Below are 22,459 nucleotides of genomic sequence, written 5' to 3' on the forward strand. Positions count from 1 at the left end.
TGCTCCAAATAAGGCAAACCCTGGGTGGAGTTTGTCTATCAATAACTAATTACAGTAAAAAGGATGTTAATTTATTTTAAAAATGTTAAGACTTGGCTGAGATGTTATTCTAGAGCTACACAACAGAAGTATCTTTTTAAATCACATGCTGTTTACTGTCTCTTGAACTATGAAGGTTTCATTTTGACTTTTATGTAAGGAACGTTTGCTTTGTGTCTTGTGAACAAAGTTGCTTTTGTTTTGGTTTTTTTTACAGGGCCCTGTTATCAAGTACCTGCTGTCCTGTGTTGTTATCTGTGTGGCTAATAATGACATTACAATCAGTTTAGTAGGAGAGGGCCACAGAAGAACAAAAGATAAGAGAAACGTAATCTGTGAATTGTCAAGCTGACAAACGGCCATGTCACAAAAGATAATGCCAGTAAATTTGCCTTTTCAAGATGAGAGCTTCACGTCAGATAAAGCAGTTTGCTAGATTTCATATTCTGCAGAATGCTAGGTAACACACAGTCTGCAAGACAAAGGCCTACAAGTCTGGCCCATCAATCAAGGGAAATCTGACAGCAAATTAGTCTTTTTCACTGCAGAAGTACCAAGCACAGTTGGAGGCCGTGTCACTCATTAGGCTGTGGTACTCACTGGAGTTTACTTATGTAAAGTATTACACCGACAAGACAAAGCCTGTGATTGGTGCTGGGGCAGAAGCAAATATGTTTGTTTGCTTTTTCTATCTTTTTTTTGGTCAGAATGTGTTTTAATAAGGTTCTGCCATTGTAGTGGCAACCGGGTGTTAACCTATACATTAATTCCTTTTTGTGTGACATCAATAAATGTGAAACTCAAAATGAATAGACTTTCAAAGTTCATTTAGAATATACAATTTTAAGAGACTTGGCAATCTAATTATATTATTATTTTACTTAAAGGGACAGTTTACCCCCCAAAAAATCTCCCCTTTAATTTGTTCCAAGTGATTCATTTTATCTGCTGGAATGCATTATAACATTGTTTACAATTAGCTTTTTTTACCCTTATTCTGGCACTTGATAGCTTATTTAGCCTGTTGAATCCCAACCTACACTGAAAGTTTCTATAATTAAAGGGACATTGTGCACTAGATTTTTATTTGCATAAATGTTTTGTAGATCAGTGATTTGCAACCTGTTTTTGCCGTGGCACACTTTTTTACATTAAAAAATCCTGTGGCACACCACCATCCCAAAATTTTACAAAATCACACATTGTAGCCTAATACAGGATATATATACAGTATATATATATATATATATATATATACACACTGTACTGTACTGTGCTGTCATGCCATGCCTCCTACAAACTATACATGACATATTGACATTCATTCACAAACAATCATAATCATTGTCTGTGAATAAATGTCAATGTCATGGTTGTAAATGATGCCTGATGAGCCTGTCACATACCTTCAAATATTTCAAAATTTGAAAGAGGGACCCCCCGCACTGTTGTCAGTCTTCCGCGGCACACCTGAGGATCTCTCACGGCACACTGGTTGAAAAACTCTGTTGTAGATGATCCATTTATATGGCCCATCTGGGAGTGTTTTTGTAAAAATGTATAGTTTTGCTTATTATTTAATAATATTGTGCAGATTTTCCTAACCAAGCCCCAACGTATCAGATGTAGACTCAAGTCTACAAATTCCTGCTTCCTCCTGTTTGTGAAATAGTCTTTACATATACAGGGGAAAGGGGAGTCTGTTATCAGCCCCTTTCACTGGGTGTCCCAGCCTACCCTCATCAAAAGTGCTAAACTAGGAGCTTCTAAGTAAGTTTTAAAAGGTTTATACTTTATAGCTCAATATCTGTGCATATTCTTCTTTATAGTAGTGTCTATAGTCAGGGCCGCCATCAGGGGGTGAAAGGGGTGACTGGGCACACTGGACCAGGGGGCCCCATGAGGCAAGCACAACAATTTTTTAAAAAAAATGTTGGCAGTCATCAGAGGGTGCTACAGCAGAGTGCTATTGTGCATGGGAAATGTCATTACATGGAGTAAAGCATTAGCATTTAAGAGGATTTCTGAGTGTGCACTAAACCACTATTGTGCACAGTGTGAGACAGACTTGGCACTTCAGTTTGTACAGTATGTGCCTGAGTCAGACGGCAGATCACTTTTATTTGCAGCGGAGGTAGGTCTTACTTAGTAAATGTTTTTTTATGTCTTTGTGCAATTTCAGATTGTATCTTCAGTGTGGTAGTTGTATAGTGAGTCAGGGGTCCATAAAAACATTTTTTTAGCAATGTGCAGCAGTGTATTTATGATTATTTGACAATGATGTAGAAATTCTATATTTAAAGGGACAGTCTAGTCCAAAATAAACTTTCATAATTCAGATAGGGCATGTAATTTTAAACAATTTTCCAATTTACTTTTATCACCAATTTTGAATCGTTCTCTTGGTATTCTTAGTTGAAAGCTTAACCTAGGAGGTTCATATGCTAATTTCTTAGACCTTTAAGGCCACCTCTTTTTAGAATGCATTTTAACAGTTTTTCACCACTAGAGGGTGTTAGTTCGTGTTTTTCATATAGATAACACTGTGCTCATGCACGTGAAGTTATCTGGGAGCTAGCACTGATTGGCTAAACTGCAAGTCTGTCAAAAGAACTTAAATAAAGGGGCAGTTTGCAGAGGCTTAGATACAAGATAATCACAGAGGTAAAAAGTATATAAATATAACTGTGTTGGTTATGCAAAACTGGGGAATGGGTAATAAAGGGATTATCTATCTTTAAAAACATGCAGAAATGTTTCCTCCTCAATACACACAAGGTAGCTGCCCTTTTGGCAGATATGCTTTTTATTTATATATATATATTTGAATTATATTCCAGTTTACTGCCCCTTTATAAAAGGACTTTCCAGATGCCAGGATGCATTTTATCTAAGTTTTTACATCTGCATAAAATGTTAAACTCTCAGGATAAGATTACTCAGTGTTTGAAATGAGACAGGTTAACTTAACACTGTTCAGTTTACACTACAGCTGACTTAATTTTGAAATACATACAAACAGGCCTAAATCCTGTATTTAACCAGATCTATTGGTATGAGACTGAGTACCACAGCTTATGGTTCCACCAAGACCATATAGAGTACAGCATTTTCAAAATCCAAGTACAGCTGACAGATGGGAACATTTGTACACCAGATTTGAAGTGGTGCTCTTGATTGGGGAAAATAGGGGGGAGAACAAACATATGTCAACCTTTTAAAAGTACTTTTTCATCTACCAATTCTGACAGATCATTAATGTACAATTTTGAATTCACAGAAGTATTTTTGTTTGTGTCGTGTAAAGTGTGGGTTTCTAACATTGCCTTTACCTTGATAAAGACCTCATTCTAATTGGGTGAAATTACCAAGTTGAAAGAAAATCCCCAGATCAGCTAAGGCAATGAGGCCCATTTATCAACCTCTGTATGGAGCTTGTGGGCCCATGTTTCTGGGGAGTCTTCAGACTCGCAAGAAACAGCAGTTATGAAGCAGCGGTCACAAAGACCGCTGCTATATAACCCTGTCCTCCTGCTCTGAGCAGGCGGACAGGAATCGCCACAATTCAACCCGATCGAGTACGATCGGGTTGATTGACACCTCCCTGCAGGGGGCGGCATTGCACCAGCAGCTCTTGTGAGCTGCTAGTGCAATGCTGAATACGGAGTGCGTACTGCTCTCCACATTCAGCGAGGTCTTGCAGACCTGATCCGCACTACCTTTGATACATAGGTCTCAATGTGTTTAAAGTCATCTGGACTTCCGTAGTAAAAGGGGTTCAAGTCAGCTTAGTTAGAGAAGCAGCTGACTTGCTATTGCATATGTAACACATCTGCTATACACACAAGACTTGTGACGGTGACTGACCTATATCCAGTGAAGTACCTCTAGCAGTATACAGCCACAAATGTGCAATGTACACTTTAGCTAGGGATCTATGGCATATGCAAATACTTCTATACCTCACACTGAAAATATACATATCAATACTAGTCTAAACAAACAAATACCATAAGTCAGTTATCAATTACAAGTCATTTCTGTTGTGTTGCTATAGAATATAGCAGGTTTGCACAAGGGAACTCTAATACAATCTTACAATTTACAAAGTGACGCTGCATCTCAGGTGGTGACTGCGGGCAGACAGATTCTCTGCTTTACAATTTGTCCGCCTGCAGCTTGATACATTTTCCTTTATGTCTACAAATTAAAGGGACACTATTTTTGTTATTGGTTAAAAAGGTAGATAATGCCTTTACTACCATTCCCCCAGCTTTGCACAACCAACGTTGTTATATTAATATACTTTATAACCTCTGCCTGTTTCTAAGCCCCTGCAGGCCACCTTTTATCTAAGTGCATTTTATTAGCTTTTCACAACCAGACAGTGCTAGTTCATTTATGCTATATAGAAGGCATGGAACATGCTAACGGCGGGAAGGGGTTAATATAACAGTGTTGGTTATCTAAAACTGGGGAATGGGTAATAAAGGCAATATCTATATTTTTAAACAATAAAAAAATTCAAGTAGACTGTCCCTTTAAGGGCAACTATCGGCTGCCTTTAAGAGCAACTGAACAAGTAACTTACAGTTTAGTTATCACATGGTACGTCCATATAATCATTACCAAGTTCTGGCAAATATATAGGCTGCTATATGCAAATATATTTAACCTATAAAATCACATCCCTCTCGTGCACAAATATTTTCCATTTAATTTACTTTTAACATTGAGCACAACTAAAAATATAGAGTAGCAGAGAAGGGCAGAGAGACTCTAAATACTTCTGTGGACAAAGCCAGGCCTGTGTGCACTTGAGAGACACCAATACTGTGGTAATGTTTGCTTTAGACTTTGTGCATTTACTGGTACCTCAGACTTACTGCAAGCACTGGGTATATTAAGTAGCCTGGGGTCTGTTACCTTTGATAGTGCACTTGTGACAGAGCGCAAGGCTTTGATACAATATTTACTCTCTTCGGGACTTATGAAACAGAGACAAGTGTTTGGCCATCAAGCAGTCGGCAGTAACTCGATCGATATGAAGACTAGACAAAAAACGTCAAACCCTTAAAGGGACATTACACACTGTGAGATTGTTAATCTATTAGCTCTTTTTTAATTGTCCCTAACTGGCCACAGCAGAGGAGATAAGATAAAGTAACAGGCTTTTAAACCGAAGGAAATTTAGGTTGCACCATGGCAATGCCCAATATGCTATGGAGACTCAAACTTTATTCACGTGTCTTCAATATCTAAACACCTAATATAATTTAAAAATATATTGGCATATTATTTTCAGGTTAATCTTTTGAATACATCAGTTAGAAAAAAGGTAAATGTATATACCTTAGGACGTGCCCAGTGCTGTAAAATGTAAACAATGGTATAATTATATATATCTACCTGAGAAATTAAATAGTATCTATTCTATTGGGTATTATTATTATCATTTATTTGTATAGCACCGCCAAATTTCGTAGCGCTGGGTACAGTGATAGGGGTATACAATGACAAAGATTTATGATAAAATACAAAACATAACAAAACTAAACAAATCTAGTACAGGAGGAAAAGGGCCCTGCTCCGGAGAGCTCACAGTCTATAGGTTTAGGGTGCAGAGACATTAGGTTGGGGTGGCTTGTTACACCGGTTGTATTTGCAGCAATGAGTCAGGCAGTTCATGTTCATGTATTAGTTTGGTTCGGATGCGGAATGGAGGAGAGATGGCAAGCCTCTCTGAATAGGTGAGTTTTCAAGGATCGTCTGAAGCTATACAAGGTTGGAGACAGTCTAATGGAGCGGGGTAGAGAGTTCCAGAGGACAGGAGCAGCACGTGCAAAGTCTTGGAGGCGGGAGTGGGACGTAGAGATAACAGGAGTGTAGAGACGTAGGTCAGAGGTTGATCGAAGAGGACGGGATGGGGAATATTTCACGGTGAGAGAGGAAATATAGTTGGGAGTTAGACTGTTGAGTGCTTTGTAGGTTAGGGCTAATACTTTAAATTGTATTCTGGAGTGTATGGGGAGCCAGTGTAGAGACTGGCAGAGCAGAGCAACTGATGTAGATCGTCGACTTAGGTGGATGAGTCTAGCAGAAGCATTCATAATAGATTGGAGGGAGGAGAGGCGGTGTTTTGGAAGGCCATTTAGGAGTAGATTGCAATAATCAATGCGTGATAAAATGAGGGAATGAATAAGTATTTTTGTAGTTTTTTGAGTAAGGAAGGGACGAATTCTGGAAATGTTGCGCTTTGTATGTGTGGGTTGAATGTGAGTTCTGAGTCTAGTGTGACCCCAAGGCAGCGGACCTGGGGTGAGGTGTTGAGAATACATTCTCCAACCATCAGAGAAATGTCAGGTGTTGGATGTCTCGAAGAGGGGGGATAAGAAGCAGCTCAGTTTTGGACAGATTGAGTTGGAGGTAGTGTGAAGACATCCAAGAGAGTGTATTAGTCCGTATAATATATAAGCAGCTATCTGGGGGAAAAAATACAGAATAACAAACGTATTTTTCACTGAAAATCACAAACAGTGAAAAACAAAATGACAGCGCTTTTATAGAATTTCATATTAAAAAAATTAATGCTAACTCAAACGTATATTGCTACTAAAATGTAATAGTCATACAAATACAGTGAGTATAATAAAATTTTAAAATAACAAAGATACTTGCACTTATAACAGATGACAAAGTGTCCGTGATAAAAGCAAATGGTTGCAGGACAAACGCCGGCTGACTTGTACACAAACACCACTACGCGCTTCAAGGTACACGTCTCTTCATCAGGTTATATATACAGTATATATACAGTATCTCACAAAAGTGAGTACACCCTTCACATTTTTGTAAATATTTTATTATATCTTTTCATGTGACAACACTGAAGAAATGACACTGTACTACAATGTAAAGTAGTGAGTGTACAGTCTGTATAACAGTGTAAATTTGCTGTCCCCTCAAAATAACTGAACACCAGCCATTAATGTCTAAACCGTGAGTACACCCCTAAGTGGAAATGTCCAAATCTGGCCCAACGTGTCAATATTTTGTGTGGCCACCATTATTTTCTAGCACTGCCTTAACCCTCTTGGACATGGAGTTCACCAGAGCTCCGCAGGTTGCCACTGGAGTCCTCTTCCACTTCTCCATGACGACATTGCGGAGCTGGTGGATGTTAGAGACCTTGCGCTCCCCCACCTTCCATTTGAGGATGTCCCACAGATGTTCAATAGGGTTTAGGTCTGGAGATATGCTTGGCCAGTCCATCACCTTTACCCTCAACTTCTTTATCAAGGCAGTGGTCATCTTGTGTTTGGGGTCTCCGAAGGGAGGGGATCATGCTCTGCTTCAGTATGTCACAGTACATGTTGGCATTCATGGTTCCCTCAATTAAATGTAGCTCCCCAGTGCCGGCAGCACTCATGCAGGCTCAGACCATGACACTCCCACCACCATGATTGACTGTAGGCAAAACACACTTGTCTTTGTACTCCTCACCTGGTAGCCGCCACACGTTTGACACCATCTGAACCAAATAAGTTTATCTTGTTCTCATCAGACCACAGGACATGGTTCCAGCAATCCATGTCCTTAGTCTGTTTGTCTTCAGCAAACTGTTTGCAGGCTTTCTTGTGCATCATCTTTAGAAGGGGCTTCCTTCTGGGATGACAGCCATGCAGACCAATTTGATGCAGTGTGCGGTATATGGGCCGAGCACTGACAGGCTGACCCCCCCCCCCCCCCCTTCAACCTCTGCAGCAATGCTGGCAGCACTCATACATCTATTTCCCAAAGACAACCTCTGGATATGACGTTGAGCACGTGCACTCAACTTCTTTGGTCGACCATGGCGAGGCCTGTCCTGAGTGGAACCTGTCCTGTGAAACTGCTGTATGGTCTTGCCCACCATGCTGCAGCTCAGTTTTAGGGTCTTGGCAATCTTCTTATAGCCTAGGCCATCTTTATGTAGAGCAACAATTCTTTTTTTCAGATCCTCAGAGAGTTCTTTGCCATGAGGTCCCATGTTGGACTTCCAGTGACCAGTATGAGAGAGTGTGAGAGCGATAACACTAAATTCAACACACCTACTCCCCATTCACACCTGAGACCTTGTAACACTAACGAGCCACATGACTCTGGGGAGGGAAATGGCTAATTGGGACCAATTTCAACATTTCCACTTAGGGGTGTACTTACTTTTGTTGCCAACGGTTTAGACATTAATTGCTGTGTGCTGAGTTATTTTGAGGGGACAGCAAATTTACACTGTTATACAAGCTGTAACTCACTACTTTACATTGTAGCAAAGTGTAATTTCTCCAGTGTTGTCACATGAAAAGATATAATAAAATATTTACAAAAATGTGAGGGGTGTACTCACTTTTATGAGATACTGTATATGAGGTTCATTCATTAACACCTTAGGGGGTGGTGTAACAGTTCATTTCTATTCCTCCACCTCTACAAAATGAATACTATGTATGGATAGATTAGTAATGAATTCTGCAGTACACTGAGCTTGTAATATCAATCTCAGTATTATTCCTCAAGCAGCAAATTCATAGAGTGGATCCTGTGTTTGTATCTGTGTGTGTCTTTACATGTATATGTGTGTATGTGTTTATAGATATGTGTAGATGTTTGTGTACGTGTGTGTGTGTATGTGTCTGTAGATGTGTGTATTTGTGTGTATGTGTCTGTAGATGTGTGAATGTGTGTGTGTCTGTATATGCATGTGGCTGTTGATGTCTGTGTGCACATATGTGTGTCTGTAGATGTGTGTTTGTGTAGGTGTGTGTATGTATCTGTAGATGTGGTGTATGTGTCTGTAGATTTGTGTATGTGTCTGTAGATGTGTGTATGTGTGTGTGTCTGTAGATGTGTGTACGTGTCTGTAGATGTGTGTATGTGTTTGTGTACATGTCTGTAGATGTGTGTATGTGTTTGTGTACATGTCTGTAGATGTGTATTTGTGTAGATGTGTGTATGTATCTGTAGATGTGGTGTATGTGTCTGTAGATGTGTGTAGATGTGTGTATGTGTTTGTGTACATGTCTGTAGATGTGTGTATGTGTTTGTGTACATGTCTGTAGATGTGTATTCGTGTAGGTGTGTGTATGTATCTGTAGATGTGGTGTATGTGTCTGTAGATGTGTGTAGGTGTGTGTATGTCTGTAGATGTGTGTATGTGTCTGTAGATGTGTGTATGTGTTTGTGTATATGTCTGTAGATGTGTGTATGTGTCTATAGATGTGTGTATTTGTGTGTATGTGTCTGTAGATGATCCCAGGCTGCATCTTCTACACCACTAGGGGTGTCTCAGGAAATGTGAGTGTCATTACACTGATATTTGCTTATATATCTTACCAAACAATATTGGGCCATGTGGTGCTTCTGTCTTCTTAGGTTGTCTACAGTGTGTACGTTTGTGTGTCTGTATATACATGTGTCTGTAGATTTGTGTGTGTATGTGTCTGCATGTGCACATATGTGTGTCTGTAGATGTGTGTATTTGTGTACGTGTGTGTATGTTTCTGCTTTTGCACATATATGTGTCTGTAGATGTGTGTATTTGTGTATGTGTGTACATGTGTCTGCATGTGCACATATGTGTGTCTGTAGATGTGTGTATTTGTGTATGTGTGTGTATGTTTCTGCATGTGCACATATGTGTGTCTGTAGATGTGTGTATTTGTGTACGTGTGTGTATGTTTCTGCATGTGCACATATGTGTGTCTGTAGATGTGTGTATTTGTGTACGTGTGTGTATGTTTCTGCATGTGCACATATGTGTGTCTGTAGATGTGTGTATTTGTGTACGTGTGTGTATGTTTCTGCGTGTGCACATATGTGTGTCTGTAGATGTTTGTAATTGTGTACGTGTGTGTATGTTTCTGCATGTGCACATATGTGTGTCTGTAGATGTGTGTATTTGTGTACGTGTGTGTATGTTTCTGCATGTGCACATATGTGTGTCTGTAGATGTGTGTATTTGTGTACGTGTGTGTATGTTTCTGCATGTGCACATATGTGTGTCTGTAGATGTTTGTATTTGTGTACGTGTGTGTATGTTTCTGCATGTGCACATATGTGTGTCTGTAGATGTGTGTATTTGTGTACGTGTGTGTATGTTTCTGCATGTGCACATATGTGTGTCTGTAGATGTGTGTATTTGTGTACATGTGTGTATCTGTATCTAGTTTTTTACAAGTATGGCACATTTCCTTATTTCTGTAATAATCACAAATGTAAGATTGATTAGCTCTTTCATTTATCTCTTTATAAATGTCCTTCGTATCTCAATGGGTTTATTTATTGCTCCATAACTTATGAAATTCTCTTAATGGAAAATGTTAACCCCCTCAGCTGCCAGAGGGCTTACAAGGCACTATGCTCACGGTGATCCTGATGATTCTCTGCTCAGGCGAGATGAGCTAAGAAGTCTCGTCAGTACGTCTAGGCCCCTCAAATACACAAATTGTACCTTGAGAGAGGTTTATCACACAGGTTCTGTATATAAGGAAGAGACTCCTATATTACAATATACATTTTTGTGTAATTTCTCTCCATGGGGCGAGTGTGCTCACCAATGAGATTTGTTTAGTTTTTGTTTGATACTTTTCCAGATCCACTCCAGGATCAGTGCACAAAGTACCAATCTGGCATTACAATAACAGCATGTACAGGTGACATTTGTAAAAATAGCAATGTGTACATCTACTTATTCACTTATAGGTTTGTAGAAGTAAATTCATTAAACAGAGGTCTCGCTGCATATACTGTACACTTAAAGGGACACTAAATCCAAATTTTTTTATTTCAAGCAGGCAAATTTAAGCAACTTTCTAATTTACTCCTATTATCATTTTTTGTTTGTTCTCTTTCTATCTTTATTTGAAAAAGCAGGAATGTAAGCTTAAGAGCTGGCCCATTTTTGGTCCAGCACCTGGGTAGCACTTGCTTATTGGTGTCTAAATGTACCCACCAATCAGCAAGCACTTCCAAGGTGCTAAACAAAAAATGGTCCGGCTCCTAACCTTGCATATCTGCTTTTTCACGCAAAGATAACAAGAGAATGAAGAAAAATTGATAACAGGAGTAAATTAGAAAGTTGCTTTACATTGCTACTCTATCTGAATCTCGTTAGTATCCCTTTAACGAGACATACATTTCAAAGCTGGGATATCAGCTGGCATTCACATAAAACGTATTTTTGTAGTGATGTTAGCAAATAGTTATGTGTAAAATGCGTTACCTTGAGTAATAAGAAGTAATGCTTTCACAGCTAACAATCCAGATCAGTTTCCCATTAACCGCGTGCATCTAATTTACAGCAGGTTGCATTCAGTATTGTTCGCTGTGTTCTGCACATAAAATCTGGATAAAAACTGGCCGCATATTTCAGATCAGGGGTTTTGCTTTTCAAGGAGAAATCAAATCCAAAAGGATTAGTGATGAACTACACTGCCCTCTGTTTAAAGCCTGTGCTCTAACAAAGGACATACGATTAAAAATAGTCATTTCAAATGTTTTCAAATAAATGTGAACAATATCCTTGTTGTGAGCCTAAATGTCCTGAGCAGTGTTTAAAAACCTTTCAAGGCAAATAAAAAAAAAGAAAATGTTTACACTGGGGAATTGAAAATCAAAATATCCTGTGTTGTCCCTGCACTTAAACACAATACATATCTCATGCTATTGTTTTGTCAAATAAATAAAGTATATATATATATATTATTATAAAATATTTTTATCCAACATTTACAAAAGTGACGTAGCTCTAAATAAACTCTAAGGTTGTTAAGGGCAATCCATGAATCCAACATAACAAACATTTAACCCTTTGCTGCCAGAGAATGCTTCTACATGTTGGCAGCCAAGGGATAGATATATATTTTTTTTAAGTTAAAGCGACAAGAAACCGAAAAATGTTCTTTCATGATTCAGATAGAAAATACAATTTTAAACAACTTAACAATGTATTTCTATTTTCTAATTTTATTTATTCTCTTGATATCCTTTGTTGAAATAGGCTCAGTAGCTGCTGATTGGTGGCTGCACAAAGATGCTTCGTATGATTGGCTCACACATCTCCATTGCTATTTCTTTAACAAAGGATATCTAAAGAATGAAGCAAATTAGATAATAGTAGTAAATTGGAATGTTGTTTAAAATGGTATTCTCTATCTGAATTGTGAAATAATTTTTTTTGGTTTCATGTCCCTTTAAGGCTTTTCTTTTTTGGTAGATAAAAAAATTGTACCTATGTTTAAACAAAGATTGTTCCATTATTATCTATTTTTGTGGAACTCCATTGACTGCAATTTTTATTATCATTTTACAGGTTAAAATCATTGGGACCTAAAGCAAAACCGTTGCTGATTGGCTGCAGAAAATACAAAAGATTAAGTAGTAAGTATGACTAAAAGACGTTTCTACAGTACAGCTCTCTTCCTGTGATACCAATCACTTTTTTTGTCCTTAAACGTTACATAATATTTAAAGCGCCATTATAGTGGAAAAGGTACATACATATAATTTTACCAGGAGCAACTCTACATTCCTGTGTTTAACCCCAGCATAGGTTAAACTATAGTGCTGCTCAGGAGCCACAGAACACTGCTGGTTCAGAACGGACACAGCCAATGACCCAATCAGCAGCAGTTGTTGAACAACCTAGTTGTGCGACCACCGACACTGTTTAGATGATTGGCAGTTTATACTTGGGACCAGCAGTGCTCTGCCTTTCCCTGTATCATACTTTGACTATGTGTTTAACACATTTGGGAGAGTTAAACAAATTGCTTTGTAATGAATTAGAGCTTATGCCTTTGCAACTATCATGGCCATTTAAGCCATAATATTGTAAATTAATTGTGGCAATTTTTAAAACCAGCTAAGTTTATTTTAAAGGGATTTAAAACCTGAATATTATCCTAAAAATCATATTTTAAGCAAAGTCTACCCTAATATATACATCTTATTTGTTCAGTGCCATACACTAAATTTATGGGACTATGTTATTAAAAGGACATTTTTGTTGAATTTGAAATGTACAACGGTGTAGTTTTCATTCCATTAGAAACATTTACGTAATACACTTCTGTTTGCAAAACAGATTAGTAGCCTCAGATTTAGTGATACGTTTCACTGCCCATGTGATCTGCCGCGCACAGCCCACTCACATTTCCCAGTCACACCTGCTCAGGTGTAATTGCACAAAACCTACAGCCATATGCTCCACATATTGCATTTTAATAAAATCTATCCCTTAAGCAATTTTACTAGAAGCATTTTTGCTTATTTGAAGTTCTCTACCAGGAGAGCAACATTCTAACCAAGTACAATGTAAACGGTTGCCGCGTTTCGGTGATAAACAAGTAACAATGACAGTCACATGAAGTGACAATATAGACTTTTTAAGAGGTTTCCTTTTTGGAAATTGTTATCAAAATGAAATAATTTATCATGATACTTTAATAAACAAACAAACGTTTTTAAAAACGATCTAAATCAAGTTCTGTCAGTTACTTTAAATGGACGGTCATTTAAATTGTATTGTAAAATCGTCAGTTGTGTGTAGTTAAAGGGACATGAAACTCACTTTATTTCTTTCATGATTTAGAAAGAGCAGGCAATTATAGACAACTTTCCATTATACTTCTATTGTCTAATTTGCTTTAGTCTCTTGATATCCTTTGTTGACAAACATATATAAATAGGCTCAGCAGCTGCTGATTGGTGGCTGCACATAGATGTCTTGTGTGATTGGCTCACCTATGGGCATTGCTATTTCTTCAACAAAGTATATCTGAAGCATGAAGCAAAATAAATAATGGAAGTAAATTGGAATGTTGTTTAAAATTGTATTCTCTATCTAAATCATGGAAAAAAATGTTGTGTTTCATGTCCCTTTTAAAGGAACAGAAGCAGATTTTGAAAGTAGTAAAAATTAAACTTTAAGGACTCAGAGCACACAATTTAAAGAGAGTTTCCAATTCAGTTCCAATGTATAAATGTGCACAGTCTTTTTATTTGCAAACAGTTAAGTTACACATTCTAAATCATGAAAGTTTCATTTTAACTTTTGTGTCCCTTTAATTACACCCTAGTAGGAGGAGCCTAGATAAGTCAAGAGCCTGGTTGTTCACCTTGTGTCACCGTTTGTATAATACAGGGCACTTTCTACCTCCTCACTCCTGTATTCTCTAAGTTGCATTATCGTTAAAGGAATATTCCAGCCAAAATGGAAAACCACATGGGTGCATTTCGGTATTGAACAGAAGTAATTTTGTAATATACATGCATTAGCAAAATGCTTCTAATAAAAGCTATAGCTGTTTCAAAAGTGTATTTAAGTATGCACCGTGCACCAGCAATTTAAACACATCACTTGCTTAGAGAGCCTAAGGTTCTTGTACCATCTGGTAATGACTCAATTTGTTAATTGCTGACATGATACAAGCCCCACTGATGATCTGAGCTGCTGCATTATTTAAATGTGGGTGCACTGAGAATATCTAGCTATGCTTCACATGCACGTGCAGAGAACAATGTTAACACTAAAACAGTGATAACTTTTACTAGAAGCATTTTTATGCTAATACATTTATATTGCAACTCAAAGATGTAATTAATCTATGTGCATTTACATTTTGACTGGAATGTCCCTTAAAGTCTTAGTGAGTAAAAACACTGGGTGTATTAAGGTGGCCCTGGGACAGTCGCTTCTGAGTCCTCCTCTGTGGCCTTGTGCCAGACTCGGGGTTACTCAGAGGTTACCCTGTCTGACTTTCTCCAAAATACCCATCCTCTGCTTTCAAGGCTGCCAGTGAGCTTGTGTAACACTAGCGTCATTAATGCGAGCGCCTGATATATACTTACACCTGTTACTGTAGCTGCTTGCACAGAGACCCTGTTTCCTATTTTACACACTTTGCGTGCCAGTCTACATTCATCTGTCTGCAGTTGCTATTGATCTGTTCTGCATGGCGTATTATATGTGCTTGTATCTCGGGAATGTAACTTAGGCTCAGTAATGTTGCACCCAGCAGATGTCTGAGTCAAGCCTGAACATAGATTTAAAAGATGCACTTTTACTTTGCTATCTGTTTGTGTTTAACCTGTTAATCTTACAATCACAAAAGCATTTCTCACAACAAGTCGAATATAAATGCAAACTACTATCAGTTAGCTAGTTATAACCTACACAAGGAATACAGACTTGTAGAAAATGTTGTTATTTGCATATACAGTTGGGTGATTTGGATAGAACATACAATTTTAAACAACTTTCCAATTTACTTATATTATCAAATTTGCTTCATTCTCTTGTTATCCTTTGCTGAAGGAAGAGCATTGCATTACTGGCAGCTAGATGAATACATCTAGTTAGCCAATCACAAGAGACAAATGTGTGCAGGCACCATTCAGCAGCTACCTCCCACTAGTGTAGGATATATGTGCATTATTTTTCAACAAGGGATATCAAGAGAACAAAGCACATTTGAAAATAGAGTACATTTAAAAGTTTCTTAAAATTACATGTGCTATCTGAATCATGCAAGTTTAATTTTGACTTTCCTATCCCATTAAATTGATATAAAATGGTCTGTTTCATTGATGTGATAGAAAAAGCACTAAGCCGTGGGTTATACTTAATAGAAATCATTGTAATATACATTGTTCTTTTTTTAACTTTATTTGCACAGCCTATATTACTTCCTGTCACAGCCCCACAATGGGGCTGTGGTCTCTACAGGAAGGCAAATTAGCCGTTTTTCCTTTGAAGTGTTGCTAGAAGACACCTATCTGCTAGCTGCAATCAGTTTATTGCCCATGTTCTGAAGCAATAATCATATGACAATGGAACCTAAGTTCTGTAATGGCAGCTCTCTGACCTCATTTAGCAAGAAAACAAGTAGTGTGTTTGCTGTTTCTTTTTATGTTTACTTTTATTTTAAAAAAAATCTGCTAAAGGAGCACTGTTTTATATTCCTTTAAACACTTTGAGATTGTAAAATAAAATATATAATTGTGGGTAATAAACAACCCTGCAGTATACTTTTATTATTTATTTTGCATCCTTTTCCTGTAATTTAACTCTAAAAAAGGTTTCTGTTACAGAAGCATTAGTTATTTTGTTGTGAAGAGCTTATTTCCCAGCAGCAATGCCTGAACCAGCCAAGCCAGCGCCTAAGAAGGGCTCCAAGAAAACCGTAACAAGTATCATTTCATAAAGAGTTAACTTTTTTTCAGCTTTTAGAAACTATTGTCTAATCACCTCTGGAGCCAGACTGCTAATTGATAAGATGAACTTGTAAACTTGTTATCTTAAGTACTGTAATCCTATTGTGGCCTGTCAAAGGACAGTGCTCTCTATCTAAATGTGTGATGGGGGATTTTGTGCTTCCCCCCCCCCCCTCTCCCCCTGGGAGTGCCCTGTGTGCATGTAACCTTAATAAAAAGCAGGCTGGGCATCCCAGTCCTGAGTTCTTGTTTGACCCTCAATCGCAGCGTTGACTCGTTTTTGTGGGCAGAAGGGTATCCTAGCTGTACTGCAGCTAAGGGAGATTATTCTATATTTGCGAGACTCATATAGAATACTATGGAAAGCAGCTTCTCCCCTCTTTAGCAATAGGGATCCAGGCTACTAAGCGGTCCATCTCTCAGCGAGACTAAGGGTAACCGTAACATTTGGCGGCAGCGGCGGGATTTTCCTGGATTTCCTAGGAGAGGTACAGAACGGATGGAAAAATTGAAGCGTACAACCCTAAAGGATTTACTTGAAAGCAGAGGGGGGTACGCCAGCAACCGGCCGAGGAGAGAGCTGATCGCAGAATTGACCGAACTGGATCAGAGCTTCACAATGGCGGAAACACCGACCACGATTAGTGACGAAAAAACCAGGATTGTTCGGGAAAGGCTCTCATTATACGGGCCGAACCCCTCCATGGAATTGGTACAGCAGTTGATGGCGGAGGCGGACGAGGATATACGAGAGACTCGAGCCCACGAACTCAACCTAGCGAACGCACACCGCAATGCTGAAGCCCCGCAGGTAATCATCCCTGTCGAAAATGCTGGGAGGGCCAAGATACCCTATGCGGCATTTCGACCCTTCCTAGAGAGCGAGACAGGGATTGATGAATATTTGGCGGACTTCGAAAGGCAATGTGCCCTGCACCAGATTCCCAACAGAGAGTGGCCCACGATATTGTCTGGGAAACTATCCGGGCGAGCCCTGGAAGCCTTTCGTACTCTGGGTGCTGAGGAAGTGACACAGTATGAGCTAGTTAAGGAGACACTGTTGCGACGGTACGCTGTAACTCCGGACACGTATCGCCGACAGTTTCGGGGCACGGAAAAGAAGCCTAACGATACCCATATGGAATGGGCGCACCGAATGCGGAGAGCGGCAAATCACTGGCTGAGCGGAAGTAAAGCGGTGACTGGTGAGGAAATTTTACAATTGTTTCTCTTAGAACATTTTTATAATGGCATGGAACAGCAAGGGAAGGAATGGCTGCGAGACAGGCGGCCTTCTACCTTAGAAGAAGCAGCCAAATTGGCCGATGAACATTATGACTCCCGTCTTCACGAACCCATGAACTACCGAGCTCCAGCACGGGTCGAACCCAGAGAGATTTACCGTGCACCCCCTCGTGCTGAATTCCGAGCCCCGTTGCCCACAGGGCCCGTCCGACACTCAGGACCACACAATAACAGCTCTGAGCGTCCCAGACCGACTTGCCACCGATGCAAGCAACCAGGGCATTTCATGGCTAGCTGCCCCCTTAATACGCACCAGACACCCAGGAATTACAATTACCCCTCTGGGTCCTATCGTCCGGCCCGGGCCCTCTGTGTTAACCAAGAGGCCCCTATGGAGGGATATGTGGGGCCGCTTCACGAGGTGGACCCTGTATATGCTGCCTCAGATAACCGCCAGCACCATCGGCAGAAGGTATGGCTCGAGGGGCGATCTACAGAGGGATTGAGAGACACAGGGGCTACTATCACGCTGGTACAGAGTCATTTGGTGCCAGAGCACAAGCGATCCGGACAGACTGTGGCCGTTAGAGTGGCGGGGGGGGATGTGTACAAAATTCCAACAGCTCAAGTGCATCTTGATTGGGGAGCGGGAAAGGGGGCTGTGAACGTGGGCATAATGGATAATTTACCTGCCGAAGTACTACTGGGCAACGATTTGGGCCCCATGACTTCTGCCTATGCTCCAGTATGCAACAACGAGGCGGACCCAGTGACTACACGGGCCCAAGCCCGGATGGAGCGAGAGCTCTCACCAGTGCGGGAGACACAGGTAAGACCTACCCCGACCTTGCCTGACATGTTAGGCCCCATACCCTGGGACACCCCAGATGCTTTCGAGACAGAGTCTAAGACTGACCCGACTTTACAAAAGTACCGGGAACGAGCAGAGACCGGAGGGGGCGGGGCAGATAACGAAACATTCTTATGGGAAAAAGGGAAAATATACCGCTGGACAGAGAAAAGGGGACAGCGTAGGCGACAGCTGGTAGTGCCCCACAAATACCATCAAGAAATCCTCAAGATAGGCCACGACATCCCCTTAGCAGGCCACCTAGCCGTAACCCGTACCCTACACCGCATTACTCACACGTTCTTTTGGCCAGGGGTGCACGCTGACGTTAGAACTTACTGTAACACCTGCGATGTGTGTCAACGAGTAGGAAGGCGAGGCGATCACCCTAAAGCCCATCTAGTAAATATGCCCATTGTAGAGGAACCCTTCAGCCGGGTTGCTATTGACCTAGTGGGACCACTGGCTACCCCTAGTCCCTCCGGTAAGCGCTACATTCTTACCGTAGTGGACTACGCTACCAGGTACCCAGAGGCTGTCGCCCTATCCAACATACAAGCGGATACGGTAGCAAATGCACTAGTACAGGTGTTCTCCCGGGTAGGATTTCCAAAAGAAATCCTATCCGACCGAGGCACCCAATTTACGGCTGAATTGACCCAACAACTCTGGCAGGTTTGCAAAATTAAGTCCCTCCTGAGCTCCCCATACCACCCCCAGACGAACGGGCTGTGTGAGAGGTTCAATGGGACCCTCAAGCAAATGCTCAAGACGTTCACTCAGGAATACCGAGACTGGGAACGCTTCCTGCCGCACCTCCTATTTGCTTATCGGGAGGTGCCCCAGGAAACGACAGGGTTCTCTCCCTTCGAGTTGCTCTACGGAAGAAAGGTACGGGGACCCCTAAACCTGATCCGGGAGCACTGGGAGGGAGAGATGGAGGCTGACGGTGTCCCCATTGTGCCATACGTGCTGGAACTCAGGGACCGAATGGAGCAATTAGCCAAATCCGTGCGGGCTAATCTCCAGTTGGCCCAGAGAAGACAGAAAGTATGGTACGATCGGGGGGCCCGAAAGAGAATCTTCACCATAGGACAAAAGGTGTTAGTACTTAAGCCGGTGAAGACAGACAAATTGCAGGCGTCCTGGCAGGGTCCCTACCAGATCGTAGAGAAAAGGGGAGACACCACTTATGTGATAGCTAGCTGCCATGACAACAATCTTAGAAAGACATTCCATGTAAACATGCTCAAGGAATATTTTGAGCGACCAGAGAACGTGACGGCCGTATGTTGTTCCCCTCAGGAAGACCCCGACAGTCTACCCATTCCAGACCTATTAGAAAAGAGTCTCCCCACAGGTATAGTGGCTCAGGTTCAGATAGGAGACCGACTTAGCCCCACTGAAAGGGAGCAGCTCAGCCAACTCCTCCAGTCCAAACACCTCACCTTCTCCCCGAAGCCAGGGTACACTACTTTAACCACCCACCAGGTAGATACTCCGGGACAAGCTCCCTTGCGCCAGGCTCCGTACCGAATCCCTGAAGCAGTTAGGACAGGAATGAAGAAGGAGATCGATGAGATGCTCCAGCTCAGGGTAATTGAGCCCTCCGATAGTCCCTGGGCCTCCCCAGTTGTCTTGGTGCCCAAGAAAGATGGGACCACCCGGTTCTGCGTAGACTATCGGAGGCTCAATGAAAAAACCGTGACGGACGCTTACCCTATGCCCAGGGTAGACGAGCTACTCGATCGTATAGCCAGGGGAAATTACCTGACCACTATTGACCTCTGCAAAGGTTACTGGCAGATTCCCCTGGCCCCGGAGGCTATCCCCAAGTCGGCATTCGTCACCCCATTCGGCTTATATCAGTTTAGGGTAATGCCGTTTGGGATGAAGAATGCCCCAGCTACATTCCAGCGCTTGGTGGATAGGCTCCTGGATGGCTTCCAGAGTTTTGCTTGCGCCTACCTGGACGACATAGCGATCCACAGTGAGTCCTGGGAGGACCACTTAGCTCATGTAGGAATGGTTCTGGATCAGATCCGGGCTGCTGGCCTGACTCTGAAGCCAGAAAAATGCCACTTTGGGATGGCCGAGGTACAGTACCTGGGTCACCGGGTGGGGTGTGGAAAGCAGCGACCAGAGCCGGCCAAGATAGAAGCTGTCGCCAATTGGCCCACCCCCATCACTAAGACTCAGGTCCTAGCCTTCCTGGGCACGGCAGGGTACTATAGACGGTTCGTACCAAACTACAGCACACTTGCCAAACCCCTGACTGACTTGACCAAGAAGAACTTACCTCGACAGGTCCTGTGGTCTCCCCACTGTGAAACGGCTTTCCAGGCTCTCAAAAATGCTCTAATTAACGCTCCTGTCTTGGCGGCCCCAGCCCTTAACAAACGTTTTATCGTCCATACAGATGCTTCCATGTTCGGGCTGGGAGCCGTCCTCAGCCAAGTAGGCGAAGATGGAGGGGAGCATCCAGTTGCCTACATCAGCCGGAAGCTCCTGCCCCGCGAAGTCAGCTATGCAGCGGTCGAAAAGGAGTGTTTGGCTTTGGTGTGGGCATTAAAGAAATTGACTCCCTATTTATATGGTCAGGAGTTCACCCTGGTCACCGACCATAACCCGTTGGTGTGGCTGAACCGGGTCTCTGGAGATAACGGCAGGCTATTACGTTGGAGCTTATCGTTGCAACCCTTCAATTTCACCATTACTTACAGACCTGGGAAACAGAATGGCAACGCCGACGGGTTGTCCAGACAAACCGACCTCAGCCCCGCATAACCAGCGGTCTGGACAGCCTTAGTCTGCCCCGAAAAGGGGTCAGACCGTGTCTGCCAGAGTGTTCCACAGAAAGGGAGCACTGTTACAGAAGCATTAGTTATTTTGTTGTGAAGAGCTTATTTCCCAGCAGCAATGCCTGAACCAGCCAAGCCAGCGCCTAAGAAGGGCTCCAAGAAAACCGTAACAAGTATCATTTCATAAAGAGTTAACTTTTTTTCAGCTTTTAGAAACTATTGTCTAATCACCTCTGGAGCCAGACTGCTAATTGATAAGATGAACTTGTAAACTTGTTATCTTAAGTACTGTAATCCTATTGTGGCCTGTCAAAGGACAGTGCTCTCTATCTAAATGTGTGATGGGGGATTTTGTGCTTCCCCCCCCCCCCTCTCCCCCTGGGAGTGCCCTGTGTGCATGTAACCTTAATAAAAAGCAGGCTGGGCATCCCAGTCCTGAGTTCTTGTTTGACCCTCAATCGCAGCGTTGACTCGTTTTTGTGGGCAGAAGGGTATCCTAGCTGTACTGCAGCTAAGGGAGATTATTCTATATTTGCGAGACTCATATAGAATACTATGGAAAGCAGCTTCTCCCCTCTTTAGCAATAGGGATCCAGGCTACTAAGCGGTCCATCTCTCAGCGAGACTAAGGGTAACCGTAACATTTTCAAATTATGAGATTTGAAAGCAGATATCACAAACCTAACCCTGCTTTATATATGTCCCTAACTGGGGTTATCATTGGTTACTGCAAATCAATGCAAGTGTAGCTAACATAATGACAGTGGCTACGCTTGTATACTCCAGTAGCAAGTCTGGATTGGTTCCTTCCAATAAAACAAGTGGTGGTGGTAGGAGGTGGAGTTTAGCCACTTGTAGCAAACAAGATGTTTATTCATAAAGCTTTCTCGCTTACTTGATATGTTAATGTATTGCAAAGCTATAGAAACTCTTGTAATTACAAGACATGTTACGTCCCTTTAAGACCTGTCCTCTCTCGTTATTTTCCTTGCATTGTGCAGTTAGTTTCCACAGCTTTTGCAGCCAAGCGAGGTGTAAGCCTTACCCCAGGGCGCCACACACTATGCTAACTACTGGTGCCTAAAGCGCAAGGGAGATAACGTAATCTGCTCAATCAGATTTATTACCTGTAGAAACTATATTAGTCAGATTGCTGTTTTACTTGTTAAAGGGACAGTACGCTCAAACGTTAATTTCTTTTTACATTATTATTTGTATAACAATTGGAATGTTCTTTCATTTGTATTTGCCCACATTTTCTATAATTTAC

At 41.4% G+C, this 22,459-nt stretch overlaps 1 long non-coding RNA gene across 5 annotated transcripts in view; it reads left to right on the top strand.

The window, feature by feature from the left end:
* Nucleotides 1–22,459, top strand: part of LOC128664226 (uncharacterized) — a 203,423-nt gene that overhangs the window by 89,690 nt on the left and 91,274 nt on the right. For all 5 annotated transcript variants that reach the window (XR_008402938.1, XR_008402935.1, XR_008402934.1 and 2 more), the window contains one exon: nucleotides 12,389–12,456. This is a non-coding gene — a long non-coding RNA (uncharacterized LOC128664226). The remainder of the gene's footprint in view (nucleotides 1–12,388; nucleotides 12,457–22,459) is intronic.

The sequence above is a fragment of the Bombina bombina genome, chromosome 6, assembly GCF_027579735.1.
Source record: "Bombina bombina isolate aBomBom1 chromosome 6, aBomBom1.pri, whole genome shotgun sequence".
Classification (NCBI taxonomy): domain Eukaryota; kingdom Metazoa; phylum Chordata; class Amphibia; order Anura; family Bombinatoridae; genus Bombina; species Bombina bombina.